General features: G+C 40.0%; 1 long non-coding RNA gene across 1 annotated transcript; it reads left to right on the top strand.

The window, feature by feature from the left end:
* The first annotated feature begins 2934 nt into the window (after positions 1-2934).
* On the top strand, positions 2935-17465 carry LOC116993873. The gene is made up of 4 exons (XR_004417384.1): positions 2935-3403; positions 4903-4978; positions 8436-8530; positions 9074-17465. It is a non-coding gene; the product is annotated as an uncharacterized LOC116993873 (long non-coding RNA).
* The last annotated feature ends 1310 nt before the right edge of the window (positions 17466-18775 follow it).

The raw sequence follows: 18775 nt of genomic DNA, 5'->3' as shown, positions 1-18775 counted from the left end.
AGATTGGAATCATAAAGCATAAAATCAGCTCTGAAGATTGGTTAGCCCCATGCTGACCTAATTTGTCTGATGCAGTGTTTGATGAGTATGGTGCCATGCTTTAACCAGTCAGCAAGCTGAGTACACTGCAGCCACTCGTGCACTGTGCCTCCCTGCTCTGGGATGGGAAGGAGACCCTGAAAAAGGTAAAACCTTTTTTAGGGTTGAGATAAGAACAGTTTGATAATTGAAATAAAGTAAAATATCATCATCATCTTTGTCACCATCATCATGGAATCATAGTAAGGAAAATGGAGATAATCAAAAGAGAAAAAGGAATAAAACCCAAGAAGAATGAGTGACAATATAATTGGTTACCACCCACCAACTGATGCCCAGCCCAGCCCAGCCCTGAGTATTGATCAGCCCCTCTCAGCTGACTCCCCTTGTTTATGTACTGAGCATGTCCTTCTGTGGTGTGGGATATCCCTTTGTCCAGGCCAGGTCAGCTGTCCTGGCCATGCTCCCTCCCAGCTTCATGTGCACCTCCTCACTAGTGGAGCATGGCAAACTGAAAAGTCCTTACTTGAGCATTCTTAAGCAACAACTGAAACATTAGTGTGTTGTCAACATTATTCTCGTCCTAAATCCAAACACAAGCACTGTACCAGCTACTAGGAAAAAAATTACCCCATTATCCCAGCTGAAAACAGGACATATAGTGATATGGCTGATGGAGCGAAATCCTACACCAAGAGCTGCAGTAGCTCTTAACAGCTAGGTTTTGTTTCCAGACAGCAAAATTCTCTTCTTCCTTCAGTTCCTCATTAAGCAACAGAAAAGCCTGAAGAAGACAACAGCAGATGAACGTTTCCAAGAGAAGAAAACCCCATGTCCAGTGGTTCCTGATAGTCCTTCAATAGCTTCACCCAGATGTCTCTAACAGCACAGCATTAACAGTGATTCAACAAGAAGAGACAATTATACTACTTTACATTTTATCTAATTTATTTACAGATTTTAAAGAAATATTTATATCTCTAATTAGCAAATGTACAAAACCACCTCTCCCTTTTTTTTCAAACGTGTTTGTCTACTGGTTCCTATTTTATATGTTTGCCCATGTGGTTCCGCTTGTGTGTCACCTACTCATTTCCAGTTGCGTGTGTCTCATCTTCAGACAGTTTAATGCTCTAGAAGATTGCTTAATTGTCTAGGAAATACTGGAGTACATGCTCTCAATAGTGTCTTCTCATATTCTGGGTAAGTATGTGCTACCAGAATAAATATCAGTGCTTTAAGGAAACAGAAAGTGTGCAAGTTGAGAGAAGCTCATTTAATCATATGGAGAATCATATTTAATGTAGTGCTTTGTGTATCTGTAGTAATATCTTTTTTTAGAAAACAGGCCATATGCCATTTCATTTTTCTTCATTATTATTAAGAGCACTTTTTTCTTTGCTTTTAATTTGTTTTTCTTGTCTCTGTCTCCATTTTTCTGAATAATGGAGAAGTGGTTCTATGCCAGTAGATAAAATATGCAGTAAGACATCACCTGTTACTTTCTGGCTTTTATCCCTAGAAAGCTTGGGAAATTCACAGAATCCATGTAGGTAGGGAAGTGCCATTATCTGTATTTTACAGCTGGGGAATTCAGTCCAGAGAGTGCAGCTAGACTACATGGAGGCAAAACAACAGCTCAAATGCACATCATCCCTTTCCTCACAACTGGGAAAATCTGGGTGCACCGAAGTGGAGGCCAGCTGTGTGCTGGGATGGTGATGACAGGCTTAGGGATGCAGGAAGCAAGTTTCAAGTTTAAGGTCCAGAGAACACTAGTGTGATATTAGGGACACCAAAAAATACTTTTTTTTTTTAAGATAGGATTTTCAGAGGCCTAAAGAACGATGATCTAACCTGACGTCCTTTGCAACCATTGGGAATTTTACTGCTGGCTTCACTGGGGGAAGACTAATTTAGACTTTGAAAACACTACATACTTTGGCATTTTAGCAGTGCATAGGAGATCTCTGGAGGTACTTGATGTCCCAGTTTCATTTTGTCTGTTTGTCAGTTAAATATTTAATCTAAAAGACATATTCATGCCCATCTCATATTCTCTCCACCTCATTCTGGTCCAAACTGAAATCCATCAAGCAGTGATGTCACACTGGTTTTAAAAACCTTTAGTTAAATACATGAAGCAACAGACTGTACACACATTCTTACTTGGTACATGATTGTATTGTCTGCCTCATAAACAGGAATCTTGACAGCCTGCCAACTTCAGCTGCTGGTTACCAGGCCAGAAACTGCTTGAATGATGGCCTTAAGTAATACGCAAAAAATAATGCTACAATGGAAAGGAGCAGTCAATACAATGAAATAGTATTCAGGCACTTGTGTTGGGGCCAATATTATGTTTTTCTTGGAATGGATGCTAAATGCTTCTGAATAGGTTCAGCCAACTGAGTTTGTTTATGCCTGGAAGCTAAACCTGGAAAGCTCTGCACTGTGCTTTTCCAAAGTAAAGAGATCACAATATGGTCAAAGGGTTTGAATTTTTTAATGAAAAGCTGAAGTCCATGTGTTCCACAGCTGATGGAGTTAAAAATCAGAAAAAAGCAACCTCACTAAGCTACACTGACATTTTTCAAGTACTCAGTGAAACAACAAATGCCAGGTTTGTTTTGGTTTTTTTTAATCTGCTTCTCAAAGGCCAAAATGACTGTGATATTTACATTAAAATCAGTCACTTAATGAAGCTGAAATAATTTTTGATTCAAGCGTCTAAGTTTAAGTGGCAATGTAACCGAATCTAACATTTTACCAAAATATTATTCAGGCTTTGCTTAGCAAATATTAAGGTCCTCATTAATTGAGTGGCAATCACTCAGGTACTTATTTTATATCAAAAGTACAATGATAAAGGCTATTTCTGTTGCCTCATTCTGTTAGATTTAACAGAAAGAAAAGCTCCTGCATGGTAGAATATATTCTCCTGAAGCAGTGATCTCTTCTCAATGACATTTACTGTGCACAAATTAAAAATGATCAGTGGCATTTCATTTTTAGTCCTCTTTATTGTGTGAGCTCTGGGGTAGAACTGAATAAAAAAAAATAATAAAGTGAAGTCTACGCAACAGAAAGCCTACTTTTTTAGCTTTTTTCCAGTACAGCTGTGCCACAGACCTACCTGACACTAGGCTTGGTGGACAAGTGCATTACAGAAAATGAGCTGTAGATCAGCAAATGTACATATTTACTTATGCCATTATATTTGAGTATTTTTTTAAGGCTTTTGCAGTCTAGAAAACTCATAAGCCCCTTCCCTCCTCAGGAAGAACTCATTCCAAAAGACCTCTTCGATGAGTGATGGCTGGGGCAGTCCAACTGCTTGCACATCAACAATGTCATCATCTAGGTGAGCTGGGGCACAGATTGCACATGCTTGATATTTGTAAGTGCTCAACTCCCACTTGGGATCCCAAAACAGGCTAGACAGTCAAAGTATGTACTTTGACATGTACATGTACTTTTTAAAAATGCCTTCTTTTAGTGTCTAAAGCAAAGACAGTGCACATACATAAGAGAGAACGGTTTAAACTTTTTCTCCAATTCTGAATGCTGTGCAAGATGGAAAAATCTGGCCCTGAGAAGCTTTAAATCAGTATATTTGTTTCTTCAAATAACAAAGAAGTCCATGATCCAGAGCCCTTTGTAATGACTGCATCAAGTGTCACTTTCCTGTTATTTTTCCAGCAAAGAGTATAAACGTCAGAGTATTGTGCTAGTTGTGTTTATTTAAACATTTGTATTAGATTGTTAAAGGCCTTTTCAGAACTTTAGCAAGCACAGATAAATGATGAATACTTATGATTATGTTGCACTGCTTGGCCCAAAGAAATAATGTTTTTTACTGCCTTCACTCCATTATAGAAGAGAGAACCTTTTAAAAGTAGTTAAGCCTTGACAGACAAGATGATCTTATGAGCTCCCTTCATATATGTTCCTACAGCATTGTGTTCACCTACTCCCAAATTAAAATTCCATCTTTGGGAACTATTCAATGAATTATTTAATTACTTGAAAGAAAAAAGAGAGATACAGAAATGTTTCCAATTAATGCAGTTGTTGTTTCAGATCCAGCAGCTTCCTTTGCTGGTCAATGCCATTACCAGAGAGATCTCCATACCAAGAAGTTTTCCTTGTACTTAACATCCCCTAATTTATTTCCTTCTCAAGCTATTAAGATCCCAGGAGTATAAAGGTCTTGTTGGTTTGTTGTGTCCACCTACTATCATGGGCATCTTTCCATGAATTTACAGAGTGAATGTAAGTCTTTCCATGAATTTATAGAGAGCCATAGCAAGTTTTTAAGTCCCACTTGCTTTCATGGCAAAGCAATTCTGCAACATGATCCCAGCTGCTAGTGATGAGCAACCTTTTCATGCCAAGGTATTAATAGTCACCTTATAATTATGTATCATTATCTCAATATCACTGGTAAGTTTAATGTTTTCATTTTCTTGTTAAAGTTTCCTATTCCCTTTGTTCCCTGATTGGGTGGAGTAGACTGCAATCATATTTCCACCTCACTCATTTTATTAGGCTTAATAGGCCAAAATTGTAAGTTTAAATAAACATTTTGGTAAACATCCTAGAATCAAGTATGAATGATGAACTTTGGCATAAGATGCAGGTGTGGTTGCACCCCCACCTTCTGTGGCATCCATGCCTCCGTGTCTCTAGGGGAGTCACTCCCGACACATGCCAGATCATAACACATTGTTCACTGAGACATCATGCTGGCAATTCATAATCATCCTATGATAGTCTGCCTCACCCTTCACCTCATTTCCAAGTGATGTGCTTCTGGTTTATGAGGCGTCTACACTTTCTTTATGGCTTTCTTTTTCTCAGTTTCTGCATTGATAGAGTTCTACATGGTTGCTGCTGTGCATCCCAGGATATAAGCAAGTTACTGCAAAGACAACAGGTACAGAAACATCCTTTGATAATCACCTGATGTGTGTTTGTATTCAAAATTTTTTTTTCATGTTCTACATGCTTTTTTTTTACTACTTTACAGTTCTGCTATGTTCAGTGTGTCTGGGCTTGAATGCCTCCAGTGTGGCAAGTTATGTAATCGTTTGCCAAACATGTTCCAGCTTTTTATCCTGAAGACTCATCTCTGCTGCTATTGGTAGAACTCATGCAGATGTAGATTAATGTAGTCGGTTAACACTGTCCAGCAACTAAGTACCCACTCAAATGCTCACTCCCACATCCAGCAGGATGGGGGAGAGAGTAGGCAGAGCAAAAGCAAGAAGAAAATCTCATGGTGCAGATAAAGACAGTTTAATAACTAAAGGTACGAAAAAAATAATAATAGTGATACAAAAGCAGTCACTTACCACCTCCCACAAGCAGATGGATGTCCAAGCAGTCTCTTGGCAATGGCTACTTTAAAAATACAGTCTCCCAGATTTTATTGATGGACATGATGTTATATGGCTTGGAATATTGCCTTGGTCAATTCAGCTCAGCTGCCCCAGCTGTGTCTCCTCCCAGCCTCTTGCTCAACCCCAACCCAAGGAGGTACCCGAGTGAGAAAAACAGAAAGTCTTGCTGCTGTGCAAGCACTGTTCAGCATCAGATAAAACACTTGCGTGCTATCAACACTGTTTTAGTCACAAATCCAAAACCCAGCACCATACCAGCTGCTGGGAGGAGAATCAGGTCTGTTACCAGTCAGCAAGGAGCTTGCTTTACACCAGCAGCATAGGATGCTGCTCCACCTCTGGTCATGGCACCAGGCATCCCTCCTGCCTTGGGTCCCTCATGCTCTGAGCCAAACATGGCTGGAACTAAGGATTAAGGACTTTTTTTCCCAGTGTGAGCATCAACAGGTTTTCTGTACTTGACTGGCAGGCTACTTTTATAAATTACTTAGCGAAAACTGGCTAACTTTGAAAAGCCTCTGTGGGAGGGCTGACAGACAGCTGCACAGACAGACAGAGGGAGACAGCAAGGAAGGTAGCCAAAGCCCAGATAGTTCCATGAAATTCTCCCCAAGCTACTAGGGAGTCTGGCATAGAATCAGAGAGATGAAGCTGAGGAGACTAAACAGCCTCATTTTTTCATTAAATGATGGCTACACAAAGCACTAAGCATTCCCAGTCCAGTCCTAATTTCTGCTTCAAATTGAGATCAGAAGTTCCCCGTTAATTTAAGGGGGAAACTGTTGCACAGATTTGACTAGGTGGTTCTGGTAAATGGATTAATACACACCCACTCCACCCCCTCTTTTGGGGCTTTACAGGAAGCATAAAGAACTTTGCTGGATTCAACCCAAAAGCTGGGCCTTTCCTGTGGTGTTATTGAGTGATGTTTCAACTGACTCATGAGGAGAATAAGGTTGGCATTAATTAAAACACATCAGAGATGAAAATTATATAAATTATGTGATTAATTTTCACCAAGTGTCTGCCTGCCTCTCTCTTGACTACAGATGAACTCTGGAGCAACCACGCTCCCTAATTCTGATATCTCCATTAAATATCTTGAGTTGGTGGGATGACACCAGCAGCAGCCTGCCTGCTTTTGGCTACTATTTAAAGATCATCAGGACAAAGGGAGTGCACCTCCCAGCTCACCAGGGAGGACATCTGAGTCACAGCTGACTACAGTCAAACTGTTTTCTGTAGTGCCAGTAGCCCAGTGAAACAGGGATTTATAGAACCAACTTTATCACTTCATGCAGCTTCAAAGAATGTAACACTCTGGGGAAAGATGAGAGCAGGAAAGACATAAAGGTGCCTTTCAGTGATCTTGTTCTTCAGTCTGCCAGATTCCAGGCTGGGCCCATTTATCAGGAAGGAGTGAATAGGAAGAGTTTCCAGAGGGGATTATAATGGCTTTTTATCAGTAAGTGCCAGTGTTTAAAATACTGCCACATAATCACATTCTTGTATTATCTTATTTAGTTTAACATCTCATAGGAGATTTTTAAAACTGTATTTTGCTTCATTTTTAGGGAAATAATTGTAGTATGGTGATTGGCAGAATATAAACTATTTTGCTAGATGATAACTTTTTTAAAAAAATTAAATAAGAAACATTTTGAAAGAAATTTTGGTAGTCTTCATTGCAGTACCCAAGAAACCTTAACTTAAAATAGTATTTTGCCTTTTCTGTCATTTATGCACTTTTGAGCATTTTCCCAAGAATTCTTTCTTATACCACTGAATAGGGCCAAAATAAATTGTATTCTATAGACATATAGAATATTAAGGAGGTATAGCAGGTATGATTTTATCCCCTCTATAAGATTCTTGGAATATATACTACTCTCTAGAATGGATAAAGTTCTCATTTCTTTATGTAAAAAAGATTTTTAAAAAAAACAAACTCCAAAGTTCTTTTACAGATTTTTTTTTTCCAGAAAGAATTAAAAAAAAAAACATTTCCCATTTCACTCCTCAGGAAATTATTCAATTAACACATGTAACATTTTAACAAATGGCAGTACCATCAGGTTAGTGGCTTCAGCGCACCTGAAGCCACTGCTCTGCAGACAGCAATGGCTGTCAGAAAACATTTCTCCAAAACAGGATTTACTGTTTCCAGAGACTCTAAGACTTCCATACTCTGAGAGCAAATTAAATCTCCTTATGTAGTTATAGATCCTGTACAGTTTGATCATGTCCTACTTCAGTGAGAAAGGAAAAAATAAGCTTTTTATTAAAAACTTTTTCCCTTTGTTACTAGATAAAGACATTAAAAGAATTGCAAACTTTCTAAGTGGTGGTACCAAAAACCTGCTGAACTACCACAAACAGAGGAGCACTTCAGTCAGGTTTCATTCTTTGAATCAAAAATGTTGATGTCTTTGCATCAACAATGAACATTGTTATAGACACATCAACCAACGCAGAAAATTAAGAACACTAGAATATGTGTTCTACCCACATCTGATTACTTGCCTGGCCTTGAGCAAAATGCATTCATGTGTACTTGCAGAAACCTCTGGCACAATTAGTCTGTGACAAAATAGCTCCTTCTGTAGCAAATTGCTGAGGAGCAACAGTTGCTCCAAATATTATTCAACATTTCTCATTTGTAATGTAAAGATATGCTCAAAAGTATGTATTCTATCACCATCTGCTGAAACCAGGTGGGGCAGCGATTCTTATCTCTGTGAAAGATATCCCCTGCTAATGGGCCATCTGTTAAAAACCAGATGGGGCAATGTTCTTTATCTTTCCCATGACCCATCCTTCCTCTAGGAAGATATATTCTGTTAATGAGCCATTGAGTCCCACTGCATGACTGACAAAATTACATCATCCCATTGGGAGATGCTCCACCCAGAAGGAGGAGCTAAACATTTCCTACCTAGATAAAAACTGAGATTTGGAACACCAAAGCAGCCTTTACTCACTGATTTCCAGAGGAATAGAGCTACCAGACCTTTCTACAGAATTGCTACTTCAACAAGAGTGCTTCATTTGGACTGCTACCACCACACTAACTAGTGGGGTGTCAGGTTGTATTCTGACTCTGTCAGTTGTTTTTCTTTTGTACTATTGCATGTATTTTATTTTTCTCATTTTTCCTATTAAATTATATTTCTGACTTGGAGTCTCTCACTGGCTTTGCTTTTAAAACCATTACATCATTTATTAGGGAAAAAAAAATAAGGCAAGCCAACCAGCCCCAGGAGATACTTTTGCTTAAATAAATAAAGCAAGGATCTTTCTGTTTCACTGTTAATTGCTTGAATAGTGATCAGCAGTAGGATATTTCAGTTTGGAAGCTGGAAATTGTCTAGGATTATACACATTTGGAAGAGCTTTGCTATAAAGGAAAGTATTAGGCATGCTTTTTCCTTTTGCCATTACAATCTCTTAGATCCCAACACTGTAACTTTCATTAATTACGCTGGCAACTATTATAGCTAAGGGACAATGTTTTGACCCCGTACACACAAATGGCTGGGTTATCAAATTGCCTGTGTTATAGTATAGAGGAAGCTGTTCAGCAGAATGATAAAACAATTTTATGATCTCTTTCTTCTGCTACTGTTCAGGCTGCCTCTGCATCCTTCAGTCTCTACCAGCCAGGAGGGCCAAGCATCACAACTAAAAGGAACTACACATGAGGATTTATGTGACTGGACATTGTGAAAAGGTAATGGAAAAACTGCACCTGCAAAACAGTATCTGGACTTAATGACACACCCTTCTCTCATTGACAATCCTTATTCCTCCTCTTTGCACTTTATTTTAACTTCATTCAGTATCTCCGGCGAGAACCTAATTCCACCCAGGTGATGATTGTCACGTTCCCGCATACTCTTTTGGTTCAAGGAGGGGGGCATGTAGAAGCAGCACAAAACACCAGCTGTAAATCAGACCTGAATTCTCTTTCCTTTTTCTGAAGAGCAGCACTAGTAATCATGAAGAAAATCACTCACCACTTGGGGTAACAATGGCAGGATGAGACTCATGGCCCTGGCTTCAATTCACATTTGTGAAAACAGACTTGAACACTATAACAGTATCATCAAAAACACCCATGAGGGTTTAAACAGCACACCATAAATATTAGCTAGTGTTGCTGCCACAAGCATTGAACTGGGATGATAAAACAGTTTTAAGCAACTCCTCATTAAATTAGGCTTGTTTGGTCTTTGGTCTGAATATGCGACAGAGTCTATGGAAAAAGGACTGGGCAGCAGTGTGAACTGAAACCTATGTAACATATGAAGACCCACAGAGGAGGCAGTAAATTTTTAATTCTGGCATTTCCATCTTTGAGCAGCTGACTTTGCAGCATCCATTTAGCTGTTTATGTGTGCGTGTAGCAGACATATAAATCAAAACTGAAACACTGCATTAAAACAGTTATTAGTTCTACAGAGCTTGAAATCTCATGCTGTAGCCACATTTTACTACTCAGAGTAATTTCAAGATCTGTTGCACATCTGTGCCTTCTCCTGTCTCCTTGGGAGAGGTAACTCTGGGAAGTCAGTCACTGTACCTTCTATACCTCTCTGCATAGATCCAATGTCAGCAAGGACCTTGGCAAATGTCCTCTGAAGAATTTTGCTGAATTGGCTAAAGACACTCCTGTGCCTGTCTGAGTGCCCTGCCCTGCCCTTCTTCTGTTACTTGCCTTTTTCCAATCAATGGTGAGCATTGAGCACTTCACCTTCAGGGGTGATTTTCTTGAAAATTTGGCCTATGCCTTGGGACAGTTTAGACACAGTCACATGTTGCTCCTTTGTCTTCCACAGGATCAAAAACACAAGAGGGTAGGAAAGACAGAGGAGACCAGTAACATCTGAAAGTGCCCCTGTGAAATTTCCCAGAGTCTGTCTGCTCAAAAGCCCCTCAGCTGTGTTTGCAAAGCACAGATCAAGGGCCACAGTCTTCTCTAGTGAAAGCCACTACCTAGTGTCATAGAAACTCATGGTGCTACACAGGCTGACATAAATTAAACAGCTATACCTATTTATAGTTCACAGCCTGATAAATATTTAGCCATCAGAAGGCAAAGCTCCTACATTCTACATTGACTAAATACATGTCAAGCCAGTCCACAGCTTCCTCTCTCCAGAGCTGCAGGTCCATCCCATTCCCACCTGCCTCAAATCACCCCAAAGAGAGCACCCACAACCTTCCCCAAAATGACTTACAGTCACACAGGTAGTAAGAACACAACATTAAGGAATTCTGTTCTTGTCTAATTAAGATGATGCAATCAACTGTTCCACAAACACTCAGGGATCTTCTTAATAACTCTATTTTTATCAGCTTGAGTGCCACACACAGCAGTGCAAGGTAATCATCAGGGCTGATATCTGAATTCAGGCAAGTTTTACCTTACTGTGTTTTCCCTCCTGAGCATTTGCTCTCTGGTAACACACTCCCTCTGCCATTACTGTGCTGGCTTCCATTTGCATGCAATATAAGGTAATTTTCTTTAAATTACTTTAAAGCACTGATGATTCTGCTTCCAAAAATGCACTCTTAATAACCAGCTTCTAGGCACAATTTTAGGATACAGGAAACTAAGGTGAAATAAACTTGAATTGCTTTTAAGTAAAAAAATTTGGCCAAGGCTTTAAAGAACTATCTTTTTGTGGGAAGATTAATCTTGTCTATTTGTTTGCCTCCATTTCCTGATTCAGAAATGGCTTTTAAGTTCCCACAGATATTTAGAATAAAATAATTCATCCACAGAATTAAACAACTTCTGCTGCCAACACCTGTTACTTGTTGCCTCCATTTTTCTGTGGAGTATTATTAGCAATATTTTAGCAGTTCTTGCAAAGCCTTATTGTGCTTCATATTGTCTAGTGTTTAGAAGACTGTTCATACCCTTATATACCCAGGTGGCTGGTATTTCCTCCCTCTTAGCTCACTTCTGTGAGCTCTGCTGTAGTAACACACACAGTCAGAGGGCAGGTTGCTCTCAGAGACACATCATGTTCCCACAAGGTGCTGTTCCACTTACAGAAGAGCTGCAGTTCGGTGGCAAAATCCACAAAATGCTGTAAAAAGCAACAGGACCCCTTCATTTGTGATACACAGGAATTCAGCACAGGTGCCCAGGAATCTCTTTTGGCTTGGATGAAGCCTACTACTTCATGCAGAAGTCTTCACCATGAGGTTGTGCAAGCATCACTTGTTTTATCACATGACAGAGACTCCTGCACGTGCAGGGAATTGCTGTTTGAAAGTCCACTTGTCTTGGTAAGTGAATGTAACACCAGCTGTAAGATCCTTACACTGCACTAAATTGAGGACTGACAAAACTCCTTGTCTGTACAGAAGCTTTAATAATTTCAAGTGGATTTGGGGAAAGACCCTGGGGCACAAATCAATGCAGGGGGGAAGGTCCACTTAGGATTGCATTCATTTGACCAGTGCCACTGCATGGGATTTGGTTTCAGGGTTAAATTCCTTGGCTAAATAAGGTATTTGAAATGAGAGAGGAAAAGCATTTCATACCTACCAAGTAGTAAGTTGTCCCTGTGGCACCAGGCTTTTTAAATAGTTGTCAGGATGATACCACACTGCCTGGTGTAGCTCTTGGAAAAGTGCTAGTATGAGGTGAAGATTTTTCAGCCATAGGTTTTGGCTGTGTTGGGAAAAAAACACCTTTAAAACAATAATTTAATTTTACTGTTTGTGATTCTGCTTGTGAAGAAAAAGGACAGGAAAATCAGATATCAGGACAGAAGAGACATCTCCAGTGTACAAAATACTCAGACTATGAGGTCACTAATGTCTCAAATGCTACTAGTCTCTGGGGGTGGCAAGAGAAAGCAATGTTTAGGAGCCAGATGCAGCCATTTGTCTCCAAGGAGCAGCTGGTGATGAGATGCTCTTATTAATGAAATGGGATTGTTCAGTGCTGTCGATTTACTGCAGTTAGTGTAGCAAATTCTGATTCATGCTACCATTATGGATACCAAGCCTAGGAGGCAGCAGGCTTTGTTGATTTTATTGTTAATATTTGAGGAACCTGTGACTCAAAAAATCTGTAAAAAGCAGTAGATATAGAGTGCTTATGTGGACTGTTTTATGGTTGAATTGCCAGGTGACCGACAGATCCCAGAGCTCAGTTTCCTAGACCAGTGATTCTTAGTCATCTGGCAGTTGATGAGTAGGAAATTATATTAACTATGTTATTAACTATGTTGGGAAAAAGTATAAACCAGTGTCGTTTGTAGGATTGATAACATACTGCAAGCATGGAAGTGAGCATGCAAATTAAATAGTGTCAAATCACTCTGAGACTGATTGTGTTAAACCTGCATCAAACAGCTGGGGCTGAGCTCAGGAGCTGATGAGGACATGGGCTCACCATGTATGCACAACAAGCCTTTTTTTGTTAATATTGATGGCTTGAGGTCAGGACACCTGATCTCCTGTGACAAATGACAGTAGGATGACTCTCCATAGAGCAAGAGGTGTGTCCTAACAGCAGCCCAGGTCCTTTGTCCCCACGACTTTTTAATGCATCACACATAAATGATCTGACATGTACTGCACCCAGCTTTGGTATTTCTGCATTTTCTACTGCATTTTCTGTAAAATTTCATTGAGCCATCTAATATAAAAACATGCCTAGCTAAGCAATTCTGATGTTGAGCTATAAAGTTAATCTTTCTCAGAAAACAGTCCATTCCACGTACTGTATCTAACAATTTTTCATGAGGGATTTGTGAAGCAGGCAGCCCTCTGATAAGGCCACACTTAGTGACTGTTCTAAGGCATCACCTTAGTATCTTAGTACCAGGTTTAGGTGGCCATCTCATAGAGGTTCACTCCTCCAGGGCCAAGTGGGAGTACTGCCCAATTTCTGGCTGAGCCATTGGGCATTTAGCCATAAGGTCACTTAGCACAGTTCCTGTAGGAGAGGTATTTGGAGCAAGACCTTTGCCTTGGGTTTGATGAATGTATTAGATTGGTGACAAGGGACCCAACAGTTTCAACTAATGTGATGCTCAAGGAACCTGAGGACTGGTTTCAGAACATCCTGCCAATGGTCTGTATCTACTATCTATTGTAGTGATATTTTTCCAAAGGAAGTGGATTGCAATTTCAAATTCACAATGCAGTTTCACATTGACTACAAAGGAATTGCCTGAATAAACAGACCGTTTTGCCACCATCTTTTGCTGGATCCAGACTGCCGACTACCTCCATGCCCTGTTGTCATTCATACCCCTAGCTATCCCCTAGCCTCAGCTTGCTTTTCACAGAATCAAAGAACAGAAGAGAAAAAGATACCATGGGAAAGCTTGTGCCATGAAGCAAAGATGGACCCTGGGTTGCATCCAAAGCAGTGTGGCCAGCAGGTCAAAGGAAGTGATTCTCCTCCTCTACTCCACTCCACTCTCATGACACCTCCCATGGAGTGCAGAATCCAGCTCTGGAACCTCCCAGCACAGGAATGATGTGAACTTGCTGGAGCCAGTCCAGAGGAGAGAAAAAAAAAATCATAAGGGGACTGCAGCACCTCTTCTATGAAGTAAGACCAACAAAGTTGCAATTGTTCAGCCTGGAAAAGAGAAGGCTCCAGGGAGACCTCATTGTGGTCTTTCAGTACCTGAAAGGGGCACACAAAAATCTGGGGAGGGACTTTTTACAAGGCATGTAGTGATAAAACAAGAGGGAATAGCCTTAAGCTGAAAGAGTGATGATTTAGATTAGATATCAGGAAGAAGTTCTTACTGAGAAGATGGTGAGGCACTGGCACAGGTTCCCCAGAGAAGCTCTGGGTGCCCCATCCCTGGAGGTCTTCAAGGCCAGACCAGGCTTGGAGCAACCTGGTCCAGTGGACCTGGTCCAGTGGACCTGGAGCTGAATGATCTTTAAGATGCCTTCCAACTCAAACCAAAATTATGGAAGAGCTGATTTCTGGCGTACACAGAGAATCACAGCCCTTACATTAAAACACTCCTGGGGGCTGCTCTGATTTCTGCTGGAAGCCACACTTAGAACTGAGGTGGACAAGAACACAGACATCACATGGGAGCAGCTGGAGGCAAAAGCAAGCTCCTACAGGAACAGCCTGGTTTTTTTGTGTCAGATAATGGTTATAGAGAACCTCTGAAGTGGTGTGGCAATATTACCTAGCTTGTGTCTACCAAAATGTGTCCCTGGATTACATGTCTTTCTTAGATCCCTGGCAAATCCTTTTAAATTCTGCCCTATGAACAGGCTGCAGCATAGCATGACATGATATAGAACTGGAACCAAACATGTAAGAAACACTATGGTTAGGATTCACAGGTAAATTATTAGTAGAAGACAGAGATTTTCACCTATTTTATGTAAAAACACTTCTGTTCTAAGGTTTCCATACTCACTTAAGAGTTTTAGATTCAGGAACTATCTTCCTTTTCTCTGGAAGTCAGTAATTTTCTTAATGCACTATCCTTATTCTGTAGCCAGTTCTGAAGCTGTGTCTGCATCAACTGAAATCACGGAAATGCCACTGGGAGCAAGATTAGGCCAAATTATGGAAAATTAGGAGATAAAACGTCTTGGGACACTGGAAATATGTAGGTTCCCTAAACCATCACTTCAGTGAGGAAGAAAGGTCAACAGGAAGAAATTAGAGGAAATAGTGTCCTGTACTCTTTTCACAGAACACAGACCTGCTTCATTTAGGGGGATAAAGCAGTCTGTAGTGTATTTTTTTCACTCATATCACAACTATTTGACAGCCTAAGGCAAAACCAGTACAAGATCTTACCTGGTTCTTTTACTCCTTTTTTCTAAGTCCTGAGCTGCTAATTCTGTTTGCATTTCCTGTATCATGCAATCTCTTTCTGCAATTTAGTACAAAAAAATGTTTTGAATTTTTTCATTCCTTAATTTGTGTAACAGACATTCACAAAAACTGCAAGTATCCAGCTTTTACCCAATTAGCTTTTAGCTAATGCCTTTTTATTTAAAATTCTATTTCATCAACTAGTGGCCATTATGAGAAAGAAAGCAACAGTACAGAATGTCAGCTCAATTTTTGAGGAGTCAAATTTGCTGACACAGAGGATTAGTCTGTAAGTGACCAATAACCATACTTCACATAATGTCTCTAAAGTGTAGGGCCTTTATGAATCATTAGTGGGCTGTACTAAAGTATACAGATTAAAAATTGATCCAAATCTGCTTTTCAAATACATAAGACTACATAGAAATTGAAAAAATTATATCTACTATCCATATGAAGACCCTATATAAAGACTGTTGCTTAGTGATTATTTCCTAGCACTCAAACCATGATTTATCCCATAATTTTCTTGGGAAGTAGACCCTTCTTGGGAAATAGCTCCCTTTATCCCATCAGATAAAGCTGTCTTTACAAAAGCAGCATGTAGGAGAACATGGGGTGGAGACAACTACAGCTGAAAAGAGTTCAGTGCTGTCTTGTGTTTCCAGTATGGATAACGTGGTGTGGGGTTGGTGAGAGGACCTGCAGCAGGTAATATGTTCTGAGCAGTGTATAAGGATGAGGATTTTTCCTGACTCTTTTTAAAAGTTTTTTTTAAATTACCTTTCCAATTCTGTGCAATTGAACAGATAATCAAACACTAACTTCAATGTAAATTTGTCAATGGAACTAGAGTTGTTACCTGGCAGAATGAAGATGAATGCTCTTAGTGTGGCTTAAAGCTGCTGTCTTTTATGGGTGGGGTGAGGATACTGCTACAAAATTAATTACAAGCTAGATCAAGAAGATCTAGCATCTAGATCTAGATCCCACTTACTGCAGGGATTGCCATTTTATGTAAATTTGTACAAAGCTCGAAATGGCAGGCTCACACAGCTCATCTCTACACACTACTGTGACATAAAGCAGCCTTGTTCTCATCATACTGAAGGAGTTGTTCTCTCTTCTAGGTGAGGAAATGTACATATGCAAGCAATAAGAGTAATTGTGTGATTTGTTTCTAACTGTACTGTCTCTGTAACTACACATGCAAATTAGGTATTGCCCTTGAAGACCTGGAGAGCAGCCAGTGTGCTGTGCTTCTTTGATGTAAACAGTTATGCATAAACAGCATTTCTTTTTACCGGGTCTGTGCTACTCCAGCTTCCAAGTGTTCAGACCAAGATTTTTCTTCCGCAGTTCCTTATCTGAGCTTTTCTGCAGTTTCCTGAGTACCCTCTAAACAACCCTTACCTTTGCAGCTCCAAGGAGATATTTCCTCTAAGATCTTAGAGGAATTCCATCCACGTACACCCATGGCCATGCCAGCAACAGATGTTGCATCTCTGCATTTCCAAGGTGCCATTGAAGCACTCATCATTTTATCACACTCTGAACCATGCCTAATCAGAAGTGCAAAATTTCCTCCTGCCGTGGGGTAGGTGTTAGTATGTGTGTGAATGTGTCTGCATGCATGTCTGTGTATGTGTCTAGAATATCTGCTCTGTCACCTGTACATGTAGGTACATCTAAAGCCAGTCACCTGAGTCACCAAGTTTCAGCCCAAAGTGGTCCATGCAGAAGTCTTCACTTTAATCAAGCTTTAAGAAAACAAGAAAAACAAATCTGTGACATTTGTAGATACATGTGTGAAGAGAAAGAAAGGATCCTCTCCTCCTCATAGGAAGGCTCAAGTTGAAAGCTTAAAACAGAAATAATATTTACACATGTCTAAGGAGTATTTATTTTGTGGTTTTCAGCAGATGTGAAAATATGTAGTGTAATTCTGAAAAGAGTAATTTGGAAAACATTTTGTATGGTAGGATCCTTGGTATTTACTAAAAAAACTGTATTCTTTTAAAACTGTAAAGAATTTACATAACTGATGAGTAATCGTAGACTTGTTGCAGAATATAAAGCATGCTGAAAGAATAAACAATGTTCAAAGAAATGGGATTTGGCATCTCAGTCAGTATTATTTCTGTATGGACTAGACTTTGTAAAGGGTCAAATTGGACAGTCTGGAGCTTCAATTCCTGTAACTCATCTCACACAGTTCTTTTGCTAATGCCTATTCAATTAAAGAATGAGTCTATTCTAAAATTACCTGTGGCCCCAGAGTTTAGTTTTAACAAGATGTTTCATTTGTGAGTAATGTGTGGCTTCTTTGAAGGGAAATGGGAGTTTCTATATGAAAACAGTGGATCCACTGTACAGCTGAGGTAGAGGAGAAGACAGCAGGTGTCACAGTTGGGGTTGGTCCACACTAGAAAAACTTGCCCAGAAAAATTAGTTACACAGGGAGGGGGTAGATTTTCAACACCACTCCCCCACTGTCCTATTTAAACTGGTACACCTGCATCTGCATTGTGACTTCTCTCAAATGCATTGCATCAGTACCTTTCATTTCTGGTTTCCATACTTAAATAAACTGTCAGACTACATTAACCCATGTATAGATATTTTCATGTGGTTTCCTAGTGGAAAAGGATTGTGCAGTCATACTATACACATCAATCCTTACTACAATTCCTGCCTGACCTTGTTAGCAGATTTTAATCAATCCCCAAAAAGCAGCAGAGATCTCAGACACAATTACTTTCCCACAGTTTTCATAAAGACGGATAAGCCAAGTACAGGAAAGACTTCCTGTTATTGCTGGCATGGAGGGACAGCCTGCAGTTCAGCCTTTATTACACTCATTCTACACCGAAGAGGACCATTATGAATGCTTTTAAATGAAGGAAATGGGCCTTTTATAACCCACATCTTATTAGATATTGGAGATTCTAACCAAAAGACATGCAGCAAGAACAAACTGGACCTCTTGAGCCCAGCTTCTCATGGCAGCGTATCACAGTATATCCCTATGTTAGTTTAGTATCTGCCCTATCAGTTTGGCAGCATCAAAACCAGGGTTGCTGCCTCTTTTCTTTAGGCTGGCATAAGTAGCACTGCAGAAGTTTCCAGGACAGACAAGCTTTTGTCTGCAATAAAATTTGTGAAGTCAAATTCATAAGGCATTTAAAAGTGCACATGGTGAGCAGGGTTGGGGTCCAGCTGTGAGAACCAGCAAGCAGTTAATTTTGTTTCAGCCATTAGGGGTACCTGGGTTCCTCACCAACTGTTGCCCAGTGGGACTAGAAGGGGTGGGTGGTTTGTTATTGTTGTTGTTATCATGTTTTTGTTATGTTTATTTCTTACAGGGAAACTCACTGAAAATCACCCATTTCACACAGTGATGGATAGCTGGGAGGCATCATTGCCTGGTGTAAGTTCCTGACTCAACTCTTGAATCTTGCCCAATGCAAATAAAGGATGTGCATACCCACCAGCA

Source organism: Catharus ustulatus, chromosome 3, assembly GCF_009819885.2.
Source record: "Catharus ustulatus isolate bCatUst1 chromosome 3, bCatUst1.pri.v2, whole genome shotgun sequence".
Lineage (NCBI taxonomy): Eukaryota > Metazoa > Chordata > Aves > Passeriformes > Turdidae > Catharus > Catharus ustulatus.
This window is presented reverse-complemented; position numbering and strand designations above follow the sequence as displayed.